Consider the following 16,653-nt stretch of genomic DNA (forward strand, 5'->3'; position numbering starts at 1 on the left):
AACATTTGTATAGCGTCAATATCAGGCTCATGACAACATTTTTATAGCGCCAATATCAGGCTATGGTAACATTTGTATAGCGCCAATATCAGGCTCATGGTAACGTTTGTATAGCGTCAATATCAGGCTCATGATAACATTTGTATAGCGTCAATATCAGGCTCATGAAAACATTTGTATAGCGTCAATATCAGGCTCATGATAACATTTGTATAGCGTCAATATCAGGCTCATGGTAACATTTGTATAGCGCCAATATCAGGCTATGGTAACATTTGTATAGCTCCAATATCAGGCTCATGGTAACATTTGTATAGCGTCAATATCAGGCTCATGGTAACATTTGTATAGCGCCAATATCAGGCTCATGGTAACATTTGTATAGCGTCAATATCAGGCTCATGGTAACATTTGTATAGCGCCAATATCAGGCTCATGGTAACATTTCTATAGCGCCAATATCAGGCTCATGATAACATTTGTATAGCGTCAATATCAGGCTCATGATAACATTTCTATAGCTCCAATATCAGGCTCATGGTGACATTTGTATAGCGCCAATATCAGGCTCATGGTAACATTTGTATAGCGTCAATATCAGGCTCATGGCAACATTTTTATAGCGCCAATATCAGGCTATGGTAACATTTGTATAGCGCGAATATCAGGCTCATGGTAACATTTGTGTAGCGTCAATATCAGGCTCATGATAACATTTGTATAGCTCCAATATCAGGCTCATGATAACATTTGTATAGCGTCAATATCAGGCTCATGGTAACATTTTTATAGCGCCAATATCAGGCTATGGTAACATTTGTATAGCGCCAATATCAGGCTCATGATAACATTTGTATAGCGTCAATATCAGGCTCATGATAACATTTCTATAGCTCCAATATCAGGCTCATGGTGACATTTGTATAGCGCCAATATCAGGCTCATGGTAACATTTGTATAGCGTCAATATCAGGCTCATGGTAACATTTTTATAGCACCAATATCAGGCTATGGTAACATTTGTATAGCGCGAATATCAGGCTCATGGTAACATTTCTATAGCTCCAATATCAGGCTCATGGTGACATTTGTATAGCGCCAATATCAGGCTCATGGAAACATTTGTATAGCGTCAATATCAGGCTCATGGTAACATTTTTATAGCGCCAATATCAGGCTATGGTAACATTTGTATAGCGCCAATATCAGACTCATGATAAAATTTGTATAGCGTCAATATCAGGCTCATGATAACATTTGTATAGCGTCAATATCAGGCTCATGGTAACATTTGTATAGCGCCAATATCAGGCTATGGTAACATTTGTATAGCGCCAATATCAGGCTCATGGTAACATTTGTATAGCTCCAATATCAGGCTCATGGCAACTTTTGTATAGCGTCAATATCAGGCTCATGATAACATTTGTATAGCTCCAATATCAGGCTCATGGCAACTTTTGTATAGCGTCAATATCAGGCTCATGATAACATTTGTATAGCGTCAATATCAGGCTCATGAAAACATTTGTATAGCTCCAATATCAGGCTCATGGCAACTTTTGTATAGCGTCAATATCAGGCTCATGACAACATTTGTATAGCGTCAATATCAGGCTCATGGTAACATTTGTATAGCGCCAATATCAGGCTATGGTAACATTTGTATAGCGCCAATATCAGGCTCATGGTAACATTTGTATAGCTCCAATATCAGGCTCATGGCAACTTTTGTATAGCGTCAATATCAGGCTCATGATAACATTTGTATAGCTCCAATATCAGGCTCATGGCAACTTTTGTATAGCGTCAATATCAGGCTCATGATAACATTTGTATAGCGTCAATATCAGGCTCATGAAAACATTTGTATAGCGTCAATATCAGGCTCATGGTAACATTTGTATAGCGCCAATATCAGGCTATGGTAACATTTGTATAGCGCCAATATCAGGCTCATGGTAACATTTGTATAGCGCCAATATCAGCCTCATGATAAAATTTGTATAGCGTCAATATCAGCCTCATCATAACATTTGTATAGCGTCAAAATCAGGCTCATGGTAACATTTGTATAGCGCCAATATCAGGCTATGGTAACATTTGTATAGCGCCAATATCAGGCTCATGGTAACATCTGTATAGCTCCAATATCAGGCTCATGGCAACTTTTGTATAGCGTCAATATCAGGCTCATGAAAACATTTGTATAGCGTCAATATCAGGCTCATGAAAACATTTGTATAGCTCCAATATCAGGCTCATGATAACATTTGTATAGCGCCAATATCAGGCTCATGATATGATTTGTATAGCTCCAATATCAGGCTCATGATAACATTTGTATAGCTCCAATATCAGGCTCATGATAACATTTGTATAGCTCCAATATCAGGCTCATGGTAACATTTGTATAGCTCCAAAATCAGACTCATGGTAACATTTGTATAGCGCCAATATCAGGCTCATGGTAACATTTGTATAGCTCCAATATCAGGCTATGGTAACATTTGTATAGCGTCAATATCAGGCTCATGATAACACTTGTATAGCGTCAATATCAGGCTCATGATAACATTTGTATAGCTCCAATATCAGGCTCATGATAACATTTGTATAGCTCCAATATCAGGCTCATGGTAACATTTCTATAGCTCCAATATCAGGCTCATGATAACATTTCTATAGCTCCAACATCAGGCTCATGGTAACATTTGTATAGCTCCAATATCAGGCTATGGTAACATTTGTATAGCGTCAATATCAGGCTCATGATAACACTTGTATAGCGTCAATATCAGGCTCATGACAACATTTGTATAGCTCCAATATCAGGCTCATGGTAACATTTGTATAGCTCCAATATCAGGCTCATGATAACATTTGTGTAGCGTCAATATCAGGCTCATGACAACATGTGTATAGCTCCAATATCAGGCTCATGGAAACATTTGTATAGCGCCAATATCAGGCTCGTGGTAACATTTGTATAGCGCCAATATCAGGCTATGGCAACATTTGTATAGCGCCAATATCAGGCTCATGATAACATTTGTATAGCGTCAATATCAGGCTCATGATAACATTTGTATAGCTCCAACATCAGGCTCATGGTATCTTTTGTATAGCGTCAATATCAGGCTCATGATGACATTTGTATAGCGTCAATATCAGGCTCATGGAAACATTTGTATAGCGCCAAAATCAGGCTCATGATAACATTTGTATAGCGCCAATATCAGGCTCATGATAACATTTGTATAGCTCCAATATCAGGCTCATGATAACATTTGTATAGCTCCAATATCAGGCTCATGATAACATTTGTATAGCTCCAATATCAGGCTCATGGTAACATTTGTATAGCGCCAATATCAGGCTCATGACAACATTTGTATAGCTCCAATATCAGGCTCATGATAACATTTGTATAGCTCCAATATCAGGCTATAGTAACATTTGTATAGCGTCAATATCAGGCTCATGATAACACTTGTATAGCGTCAATATCAGGCTCATGATAACATTTGTATAGCTCCAATATCAGGCTCATTATAACATTTGTATAGCGCCAATATCAGGCTCATGGCAACATTTGTATAGCTCCAATATCAGGCTCATGAGAACATTTGTATAGCTCCAATATCAGGCTCATGGTAACATTTGTATAGCTCCAATATCAGGCTATGGTAGCATTTGTATAGCGTCAATATCAGGCTCATGATAACACTTGTATAGCGTCAATATCAGGCTCATGATAACATTTGTATAGCGCCAATATCAGGCTCATGATATCTTTTGTATAGCTCCAATATCAGGCTCATGAAAACATTTGTATAGCGTCAATATCAGGCTCATGATAACATTTGTATAGCGTCAATATCAGGCTCATGGTAACATTTGTATAGCTCCAATATCAGGCTCATGATAACATTTGTATAGCGTCAATATCAGGCTCATGATAACATTTGTATAGCTCCAATATCAGGCTATGGAAACATTTGTATAGCGCCAATATCAGGCTCATGGTAACATTTGTATAGCTCCAATATCAGGCTCATGGCAACTTTTGTATAGCGTCAATATCAGGCTCATGATAACATTTGTATAGCTCCAATATCAGGCTCATGGCAACTTTTGTGTAGCGTCAATATCAGGCTCATGATAACATTTGTATAGCGTCAATATCAGGCTCATGAAAACATTTGTATAGCGTCAATATCAGGCTCATGGCAACTTTTGTATAGCGTCAATATCAGGCTCATGATAACATTTGTATAGCGTCAATATCAGGCTCATGGTAACATTTGTATAGCTCCAATATCAGGCTATGGCAACATTTGTATAGCGCCAATATCAGGCTCATGGTAACATTTGTATAGCTCCAATATCAGGCTCATGGCAACTTTTGTATAGCGTCAATATCAGGCTCATGAAAACATTTGTATAGCTCCAATATCAGGCTCATGGCAACTTTTGTATAGCGTCAATATCAGGCTCATGAAAACATTTGTATAGCGTCAATATCAGGCTCATGAAAACATTTGTATAGCGTCAATATCAGGCTCATGGAAACATTTGTATAGCGCCAATATCAGGCTATGGTAACATTTGTATAGCGCCAATATCAGGCTCATGGTAACATTTGTATAGCGCCAATATCAGGCTCATGATAAAATTTGTATAGCGTCAATATCAGGCTCATGATAACATTTGTATAGCGTCAATATCAGGCTCATGGTAACATTTGTATAGCGCCAATATCAGGCTATGGTAACATTTGTATAGCGCCAATATCAGGCTCATGGTAACATTTGTATAGCTCCAATATCAGGCTCATGGCAACTTTTGTATAGCGTCAGTATCAGGCTCATGATAACATTTGTATAGCTCCAATATCAGGCTCATGGCAACTTTTGTATAGCGTCAATATCAGGCTCATGATAACATTTGTATAGCTCCAACATCAGGCTCATGAAAACATTTGTATAGCTCCAATATCAGGCTCATGATAACATTTGTATAGCGCCAATATCAGGCTCATGATAACATTTGTATAGTTCCAATATCAGGCTCATGATAACATTTCTATAGCTCCAATATCAGGCTCATGATAACATTTGTATAGCTCCAATATCAGGCTCATGGTAACATTTGTATAGCTCCAATATCAGGCTCATGATAACATTTGTATAGCTCCAATATCAGGCTCATGGTAACATTTGTATAGCTCCAATATCAGGCTATGGTAACATTTGTATAGCGTCAATATCAGGCTTATGATAACACTTGTATAACGTCAATATCAGGCTCATGATAACATTTGTATAGCTCCAATATCAGTCTCATGATAACATTTGTATAGCTCCAATATCAGGCTCATGGTAACATTTCTATAGCTCCAATATCAGGCTCATGGTAACATTTCTATAGCTCCAACATCAGGCTCATGGTAACATTTGTATAGCGTCAATATCAGGCTCATGATAACACTTGTATAGCGTCAATGTCAGGCTCATGATAACATTTGTATAGCTCCAATATCAGGCTCATGATAACATTTGTATAGCTCCAATATCAGGCTCATGATAACATTTGTATAGCGTCAATATCAGGCTCATGATAACATTTGTGTAGCGTCAATATCAGGCTCATGACAACATTTGTATAGCTCCAATATCAGGCTCATGGAAACATTTGTATAGCGCCAATATCAGGCTCGTGGTAACATTTGTATAGCGCCAATATCAGGCTATGGTAACATTTGTATAGCGCCAATATCAGGCTCATGGTAACATTTGTATAGCGTCAATATCAGGCTCATGATAACATTTGTATAGCTCCAATATCAGGCTCATGATAACATTTGTATAGCTCCAATATCAGGCTCATGGTAACATTTGTATAGCTCCAATATCAGGCTCATGATGACATTTCTATAGCTCCAACATCAGGCTCATGGTAACATTTGTATAGCTCCAATATCAGGCTATGGTAACATTTGTATAGCGTCAATATCAGGCTCATGATAACACTTGTATAGCGTCAATATCAGGCTCATGACAACATTTGTATAGCTCCAATATCAGGCTCATGGTAACATTTGTATAGCTCCAATATCAGGCTCATGATAACATTTGTGTAGCGTCAATATCAGGCTCATGACAACATTTGTATAGCTCCAATATCAGGCTCATGGAAACATTTGTATAGCGCCAATATCAGGCTCGTGGTAACATTTGTATAGCGCTAATATCAGGCTATGGCAACATTTGTATAGCGCCAATATCAGGCTCATGATAACATTTGTATAGCGTCAATATCAGGCTCATGATAACATTTGTATAGCTCCAACATCAGGCTCATGGTATCTTTTGTATAGCGTCAATATCAGGCTCATGATAACATTTGTATAGCGTCAATATCAGGCTCATGGAAACATTTGTATAGCGCCAATATCAGGCTCATGATAACATTTGTATAGCGCCAATATCAGGCTCATGATAACATTTGTATAGCTCCAATATCAGGCTCATGATAACATTTGTATAGCTCCAATATCAGGCTCATGATAACATTTGTATAGCTCCAATATCAGGCTCATGGTAACATTTGTATAGCTCCAATATCAGGCTCATGATAACATTTGTATAGCTCCAATATCAGGCTCATGATAACATTTGTATAGCGCCAATATCAGGCTATAGTAACATTTGTATAGCGTCAATATCAGGCTCATGATAACACTTGTATAGCGTCAATATCAGGCTCATGATAACATTTGTATAGCTCCAATATCAGGCTCATGATAACATTTGTATAGCGCCAATATCAGGCTCATGGCAACATTTGTATAGCTCCAATATCAGGCTCATGAGAACATTTGTATAGCTCCAATATCAGGCTCATGGTAACATTTGTATAGCTCCAATATCAGGCTATGGTAACATTTGTATAGCGTCAATATCAGGCTCATGATAACACTTGTATAGCGTCAATATCAGGCTCATGATAACATTTGTATAGCGCCAATATCAGGCTCATGATATCTTTTGTATAGCTCCAATATCAGGCTCATGAAAACATTTGTATAGCGTCAATATCAGGCTCATGATAACATTTGTATAGCGTCAATATCAGGCTCATGAAAACATTTGTATAGCGTCAATATCAGGCTCATGGCAACTTTTGTATAGCGTCAATATCAGGCTCATGATAACATTTCTATAGCGTCAATATCAGGCTCATGGTAACATTTGTATAGCGCCAATATCAGGCTATGGCAACATTTGTATAGCGCCAATATCAGGCTCATGGTAACATTTGTATAGCTCCAATATCAGGCTCATGGCAACTTTTGTATAGCGTCAATATCAGGCTCATGATAACATTTGTATAGCTCCAATATCAGGCTCATGGCAACTTTTGTATAGCGTCAATATCAGGCTCATGAAAACATTTGTATAGCGTCAATATCAGGCTCATGAAAACATTTGTATAGGTCAATATCAGGCTCATGGAAACATTTGTATAGCGCCAATATCAGGCTATGGTAACATTTGTATAGCGCCAATATCAGGCTCATGATAACATTTGTATAGCGCCAATATCAGGCTCATGATAAAATTTGTATAGCGTCAATATCAGGCTCATGATAACATTTGTATAGCGTCAATATCAGGCTCATGGTAACATTTGTATAGCGCCAATATCAGGCTATGGTAACATTTGTATAGCGCCAATATCAGGCTCATGGTAACATTTGTATAGCTCCAATATCAGGCTCATGGCAACTTTTGTATAGCGTCAGTATCAGGCTCATGATAACATTTGTATAGCTCCAATATCAGGCTCATGGCAACTTTTGTATAGCGTCAATATCAGGCTCATGATAACATTTGTATAGCTCCAACATCAGGCTCATGAAAACATTTGTATAGCTCCAATATCAGGCTCATGATAACATTTGTATAGCGCCAATATCAGGCTCATGATATCATTTGTATAGTTCCAATATCAGGCTCATGATAACATTTCTATAGCTCCAATATCAGGCTCATGATAACATTTGTATAGCTCCAATATCAGGCTCATGGTAACATTTGTATAGCTCCAATATCAGGCTCATGATAACATTTGTATAGCTCCAATATCAGGCTCATGGTAACATTTGTATAGCTCCAATATCAGGCTATGGTAACATTTGTATAGCGTCAATATCAGGCTTATGATAACACTTGTATAACGTCAATATCAGGCTCATGATAACATTTGTATAGCTCCAATATCAGTCTCATGATAACATTTGTATAGCTCCAATATCAGGCTCATGGTAACATTTCTATAGCTCCAATATCAGGCTCATGGTAACATTTCTATAGCTCCAACATCAGGCTCATGGTAACATTTGTATAGCGTCAATATCAGGCTCATGATAACACTTGTATAGCGTCAATGTCAGGCTCATGATAACATTTGTATAGCTCCAATATCAGGCTCATGATAACATTTGTATAGCTCCAATATCAGGCTCATGATAACATTTGTATAGCTCCAATATCAGGCTCATGATAACATTTGTATAGCTCCAATATCAGGCTCATGATATCATTTGTATAGCTCCAATATCAGGCTCATGATAACATTTGTATAGCTCCAATATCAGGCTCATGATAACATTTGTATAGCTCCAATATCAGGCTATGGTAACATTTGTATAGCGTCAATATCAGGCTCATGGTAACATTTGTATAGCTCCAATATCAGGCTCATGATAACATTTGTATAGCGTCAATATCAGTCTCATGATAACATTTGTATAGCGTCAATATCAGGCTCAGGATAACATTTGTATAGCGTCAATATCAGGCTCATGAAAACATTTGTATAGCGTCAATATCAGGCTCATGGCAACTTTTGTATAGCGTCAATATCAGGCTCATGAAAACATTTGTATAGCGTCAATATCAGGCTCATGGTAACATTTGTATAGCGCCAATATCAGGCTATGGCAACATTTGTATAGCGCCAATATCAGGCTCATGGTAACATTTGTATAGCTCCAATATCAGGCTCATGGCAACTTTTGTATAGCGTCAATATCAGGCTCATGAAAACATTTGTATAGCTCCAATATCAGGCTCATGGCAACTTTTGTATAGCGTCAATATCAGGCTCATGAAAACATTTGTATAGCGTCAATATCAGGCTCATGAAAACATTTGTATAGCGTCAATATCAGGCTCATGGAAACATTTGTATAGCGCCAATATCAGGCTATGGTAACATTTGTATAGCGCCAATATCAGGCTCATGGTAACATTTGTATAGCGCCAATATCAGGCTCATGATAAAATTTGTATAGCGTCAATATCAGGCTCATGATAACATTTGTATAGCGTCAATATCAGGCTCATGGTAACATTTGTATAGCGCCAATATCAGGCTATGGTAACATTTGTATAGCGCCAATATCAGGCTCATGGTAACATTTGTATAGCTCCAATATCAGGCTCATGGCAACTTTTGTATAGCGTCAGTATCAGGCTCATGATAACATTTGTATAGCTCCAATATCAGGCTCATGGCAACTTTTGTATAGCGTCAATATCAGGCTCATGATAACATTTGTATAGCTCCAACATCAGGCTCATGAAAACATTTGTATAGCTCCAATATCAGGCTCATGATAACATTTGTATAGCGCCAATATCAGGCTCATGATAACATTTGTATAGTTCCAATATCAGGCTCATGATAACATTTCTATAGCTCCAATATCAGGCTCATGATAACATTTGTATAGCTCCAATATCAGGCTCATGGTAACATTTGTATAGCTCCAATATCAGGCTCATGATAACATTTGTATAGCTCCAATATCAGGCTCATGGTAACATTTGTATAGCTCCAATATCAGGCTATGGTAACATTTGTATAGCGTCAATATCAGGCTTATGATAACACTTGTATAACGTCAATATCAGGCTCATGATAACATTTGTATAGCTCCAATATCAGTCTCATGATAACATTTGTATAGCTCCAATATCAGGCTCATGGTAACATTTCTATAGCTCCAATATCAGGCTCATGGTAACATTTCTATAGCTCCAACATCAGGCTCATGGTAACATTTGTATAGCGTCAATATCAGGCTCATGATAACACTTGTATAGCGTCAATGTCAGGCTCATGATAACATTTGTATAGCTCCAATATCAGGCTCATGATAACATTTGTATAGCTCCAATATCAGGCTCATGATAACATTTGTATAGCGTCAATATCAGGCTCATGATAACATTTGTGTAGCGTCAATATCAGGCTCATGACAACATTTGTATAGCTCCAATATCAGGCTCATGGAAACATTTGTATAGCGCCAATATCAGGCTCGTGGTAACATTTGTATAGCGCCAATATCAGGCTATGGTAACATTTGTATAGCGCCAATATCAGGCTCATGGTAACATTTGTATAGCGTCAATATCAGGCTCATGATAACATTTGTATAGCTCCAATATCAGGCTCATGATAACATTTGTATAGCTCCAATATCAGGCTCATGGTAACATTTGTATAGCTCCAATATCAGGCTCATGATGACATTTCTATAGCTCCAACATCAGGCTCATGGTAACATTTGTATAGCTCCAATATCAGGCTATGGTAACATTTGTATAGCGTCAATATCAGGCTCATGATAACACTTGTATAGCGTCAATATCAGGCTCATGACAACATTTGTATAGCTCCAATATCAGGCTCATGGTAACATTTGTATAGCTCCAATATCAGGCTCATGATAACATTTGTGTAGCGTCAATATCAGGCTCATGACAACATTTGTATAGCTCCAATATCAGGCTCATGGAAACATTTGTATAGCGCCAATATCAGGCTCGTGGTAACATTTGTATAGCGCTAATATCAGGCTATGGCAACATTTGTATAGCGCCAATATCAGGCTCATGATAACATTTGTATAGCGTCAATATCAGGCTCATGATAACATTTGTATAGCTCCAACATCAGGCTCATGGTATCTTTTGTATAGCGTCAATATCAGGCTCATGATAACATTTGTATAGCGTCAATATCAGGCTCATGGAAACATTTGTATAGCGCCAATATCAGGCTCATGATAACATTTGTAAAGCGCCAATATCAGGCTCATGATAACATTTGTATAGCTCCAATATCAGGCTCATGATAACATTTGTATAGCTCCAATATCAGGCTCATGATAACATTTGTATAGCTCCAATATCAGGCTCATGGTAACATTTGTATAGCTCCAATATCAGGCTCATGATAACATTTGTATAGCTCCAATATCAGGCTCATGATAACATTTGTATAGCGCCAATATCAGGCTATAGTAACATTTGTATAGCGTCAATATCAGGCTCATGATAACACTTGTATAGCGTCAATATCAGGCTCATGATAACATTTGTATAGCTCCAATATCAGGCTCATGATAACATTTGTATAGCGCCAATATCAGGCTCATGGCAACATTTGTATAGCTCCAATATCAGGCTCATGAGAACATTTGTATAGCTCCAATATCAGGCTCATGGTAACATTTGTATAGCTCCAATATCAGGCTATGGTAACATTTGTATAGCGTCAATATCAGGCTCATGATAACACTTGTATAGCGTCAATATCAGGCTCATGATAACATTTGTATAGCGCCAATATCAGGCTCATGATATCTTTTGTATAGCTCCAATATCAGGCTCATGAAAACATTTGTATAGCGTCAATATCAGGCTCATGATAACATTTGTATAGCGTCAATATCAGGCTCATGAAAACATTTGTATAGCGTCAATATCAGGCTCATGGCAACTTTTGTATAGCGTCAATATCAGGCTCATGATAACATTTCTATAGCGTCAATATCAGGCTCATGGTAACATTTGTATAGCGCCAATATCAGGCTATGGCAACATTTGTATAGCGCCAATATCAGGCTCATGGTAACATTTGTATAGCTCCAATATCAGGCTCATGGCAACTTTTGTATAGCGTCAATATCAGGCTCATGATAACATTTGTATAGCTCCAATATCAGGCTCATGGCAACTTTTGTATAGCGTCAATATCAGGCTCATGAAAACATTTGTATAGCGTCAATATCAGGCTCATGAAAACATTTGTATAGGTCAATATCAGGCTCATGGAAACATTTGTATAGCGCCAATATCAGGCTATGGTAACATTTGTATAGCGCCAATATCAGGCTCATGATAACATTTGTATAGCGCCAATATCAGGCTCATGATAAAATTTGTATAGCGTCAATATCAGGCTCATGATAACATTTGTATAGCGTCAATATCAGGCTCATGGTAACATTTGTATAGCGCCAATATCAGGCTATGGTAACATTTGTATAGCGCCAATATCAGGCTCATGGTAACATTTGTATAGCTCCAATATCAGGCTCATGGCAACTTTTGTATAGCGTCAGTATCAGGCTCATGATAACATTTGTATAGCTCCAATATCAGGCTCATGGCAACTTTTGTATAGCGTCAATATCAGGCTCATGATAACATTTGTATAGCTCCAACATCAGGCTCATGAAAACATTTGTATAGCTCCAATATCAGGCTCATGATAACATTTGTATAGCGCCAATATCAGGCTCATGATATCATTTGTATAGTTCCAATATCAGGCTCATGATAACATTTGTATAGCTCCAATATCAGGCTCATGATAACATTTGTATAGCTCCAATATCAGGCTCATGGTAACATTTGTATAGCTCCAATATCAGGCTCATGATAACATTTGTATAGCTCCAATATCAGGCTCATGGTAACATTTGTATAGCTCCAATATCAGGCTATGGTAACATTTGTATAGCGTCAATATCAGGCTTATGATAACACTTGTATAACGTCAATATCAGGCTCATGATAACATTTGTATAGCTCCAATATCAGTCTCATGATAACATTTGTATAGCTCCAATATCAGGCTCATGGTAACATTTCTATAGCTCCAATATCAGGCTCATGGTAACATTTCTATAGCTCCAACATCAGGCTCATGGTAACATTTGTATAGCGTCAATATCAGGCTCATGATAACACTTGTATAGCGTCAATGTCAGGCTCATGATAACATTTGTATAGCTCCAATATCAGGCTCATGATAACATTTGTATAGCTCCAATATCAGGCTCATGATAACATTTGTATAGCTCCAATATCAGGCTCATGATAACATTTGTATAGCTCCAATATCAGGCTCATGATATCATTTGTATAGCTCCAATATCAGGCTCATGATAACATTTGTATAGCTCCAATATCAGGCTCATGATAACATTTGTATAGCTCCAATATCAGGCTATGGTAACATTTGTATAGCGTCAATATCAGGCTCATGATAACACTTGTATAGCGTCAATATCAGGCTCATGATAACATTTGTATAGCTCCAATATCAGGCTCATGATAACATTTGTAGAGCGCCAATATCAGGCTCATGGTAACATTTGTATAGCTCCAATATCAGGCTCATGATAACATTTGTATAGCTCCAATATCAGGCTCATGGTAACATTTGTATAGCTCCAATATCAGGCTATGGTAGCATTTGTATAGCGTCAATATCAGGCTCATGATAACACTTGTATAGCGTCAATATCAGGCTCATGATAACATTTGTATAGCGCCAATATCAGGCTCATGATATCATTTGTATAGCGCCAATATCAGGCTCATGAAAACATTTGTATAGCGTCAATATCAGGCTCATGATAACATTTGTATAGCGTCAATATCAGGCTCATGATAACATTTGTAAAGCTCCAATATCAGGCTCATGGTAACATTTGTATAGCTCCAATATCAGGCTCATGATAACATTTGTATAGCGTCAATATCAGTCTCATGATAACATTTGTATAGCGTCAATATCAGGCTCAGGATAACATTTGTATAGCGTCAATATCAGGCTCATGGTAACATTTGTATAGCTCCAATATCAGGCTCATGATAACATTTGTAGAGCGCCAATATCAGGCTCATGATAACATTTGTATAGCGCCAATATCAGGCTCATGGTAACATTTGTATAGCTCCAATATCAGGCTCATGATAACATTTGTATAGCTCCAATATCAGGCTCATGATAACATTTGTATAGCTCCAATATCAGGCTCATGATAACATTTGTATAGCGTCAATATCAGGCTCATGATAACATTTGTATAGCGCCAATATCAGGCTCATGATAACATTTATATAGCGCCAATATCAGGCTCATGATAACATTTGTATAGCTCCAATATCAGGCTCATGATAACATTTGTATAGCGCCAATATCAGGCTCATGACAACATTTGTATAGCGCCAATATCCAATATCTGCGCTTTTATTTCCCCATGATCTTTGCATATATGTGAAACTCAAACGGCACAGCATACTATCATTCACAACTCCCTGGGAAAATTTACAACACAAATAGATGTGAAATATATATGAAATATTTATTTATACAGCTGTACAAAATGTACTGATTTATTCAGTTATAAAATTTGTAAGTTGAGTATTATGTGCCTTAGTTAATTGGTTCGTTTCAAGTTACATGAAATAGATAAAGTTGGTGTGCACACTGATAGCTGATGAAGTAACACAATCTAGTGCAACAAAACACCATTAAAAATATCTGTGAACGATTTCATACAAACTGCACTGATTTTATTATCATTTATAGAAACTGAATTGCTAAATTTAGTCGTCGTCTCCCAGCTGATCGCGGAAGTCCGTTTCATTGGTTTCCCTTCGGTGTCTCGTGGGAGTCCATGGCGGCAACTAGGACGGTCCCGGTTCTTGAACATTCATTCAGGTAATTTGTTTGAGTGGCATTCTAGAAGTTGCTGGTATAAACATGACACAACTTTATGGATGATCAACTTCTTTATTTTAACAATTGTGATGTTTCGGTATAGGTTCTTATACTGTTTTTCAGCATATGGGAGAATGGTGGGTACACCAGAATATATACAAGGAATGGTAACAACACCAAATGTGGGACTTCAAGGCATCAAAGGAAGTTACATGATGGGCTGCAAGGACATGATGGTGATCTTACAATAACAAAATGAGATGAGTGGGATTACGATGACAATAGGTTAAAGGAAGTTAATGAGGGAGAAGCCAAGTTGGTTGGGGGATTAATTAGTGGGAAGCCAGTAGTGAGGGATGTGTGTTTGATAGGAAGCCAGGGTGGGTAGAGTGGATAATTATTTGTAGATAAGGTGGTTGTAAGTTGAGGGGATATAACAGCCTTGATCTCTGTTAAGAGAGCGATTAAAACGGCGTATTTGTAACGCTTCGGCCAGTATTCGCCGAGCGTAATCTTTTTTGTTATTTGTAAGTGTTTTGACAGTGTCCCAGTTGATGTTGAGGAAATTTGATGATGTGTTCCTAAATGGCTGATTTGGTGTCTGCTTTGTGGATGTTTTATGTTATTTGATGCGTATGTTGAATGGTCTGGATGTTTCACCAATGTAGTTGCTGCCACAGTCGCAACTGATGTAGACCACACCTTTAGTCTGATTAGTTGTAGTGTGTTTCAGGTGGATAATGATAATGAACAAACAATTCATCGGCTGATCCTTTGAGCAAGGTATGTAGTTAACACAAGGGCGTTTAAAGTACTGTCGGAGATAGAATAAAGCTGTCTTTTCGCGTTTATCTCTACAGCTTATGTAGTCGATATGCGAAAGTGTGAAATGTCTGTTGAAATACGTTCGGACTAACTCCAGTGGTAGGGAGATAGGAAACGTGAAAAAGGGAATAAATTTGCTGAGGAGAGATTACTTTAAATTGCCACTTAGATATAAATAGTACACGCGTTTATCATTTACTAATATCCAACAGCTTTCTTATATTTGAACACTTTCCGGACGCCACCAAAAAAGTTGTTTAAGAAACTAGCACCACTGAAAACGCAAAAGTTGTTTTCTTAATCTGTCGCGGCGGGGTGAAACCGCAGAAACGGAACAGTCAGTCATGGCGGGGGGACATCTCAAAATCTATTCCGGTCGGTTCCTCGTCTGTCGTAGGATGCAGTCCATTCGTAACTACTCGTCTCTTTCCGTGACCTACAAGAAGGCTTGCCGGAATGACACGAGTAGTTACGAATGGGATGCTGTCCTCGTAATTGTTGACTTCGACCACAAAGGTAAGGGTCGAGATTTTCGGTTTGTTTGGTTTGTATGTTTGGTTCTTGGTTGGTTTGGGATTTTTTCTAACATAATTGTACACAATGTATTGCGTTATGAACCTGCGTAAAAATAAGAAATTGATAAATTACTATAAAACACAATCATACATAGTACATAACACACATAACTCTATACAATGTTTAACATTATTACTATAAAACAATCACAATCATACATCATCAATGTCCACAATGATGTTTCATGCACATTTGACTTTAAACTCCCAGCAAGATGAGAAACAGCATCTTCATACTCTACCAAGGGTCTTCCCTCCTACTTGGAGATGGTCTGTTTTCTCTCTGTAGTCTATCGGTTGTCTGCATTTTCAACAATTTGCCTGACTAGCAAAAGAGGAACACCCCCGTGCGACCTGTACCCCGAGGTACACA

Source organism: Haliotis asinina, chromosome 6, assembly GCF_037392515.1.
Source record: "Haliotis asinina isolate JCU_RB_2024 chromosome 6, JCU_Hal_asi_v2, whole genome shotgun sequence".
Taxonomy (NCBI): domain Eukaryota; kingdom Metazoa; phylum Mollusca; class Gastropoda; order Lepetellida; family Haliotidae; genus Haliotis; species Haliotis asinina.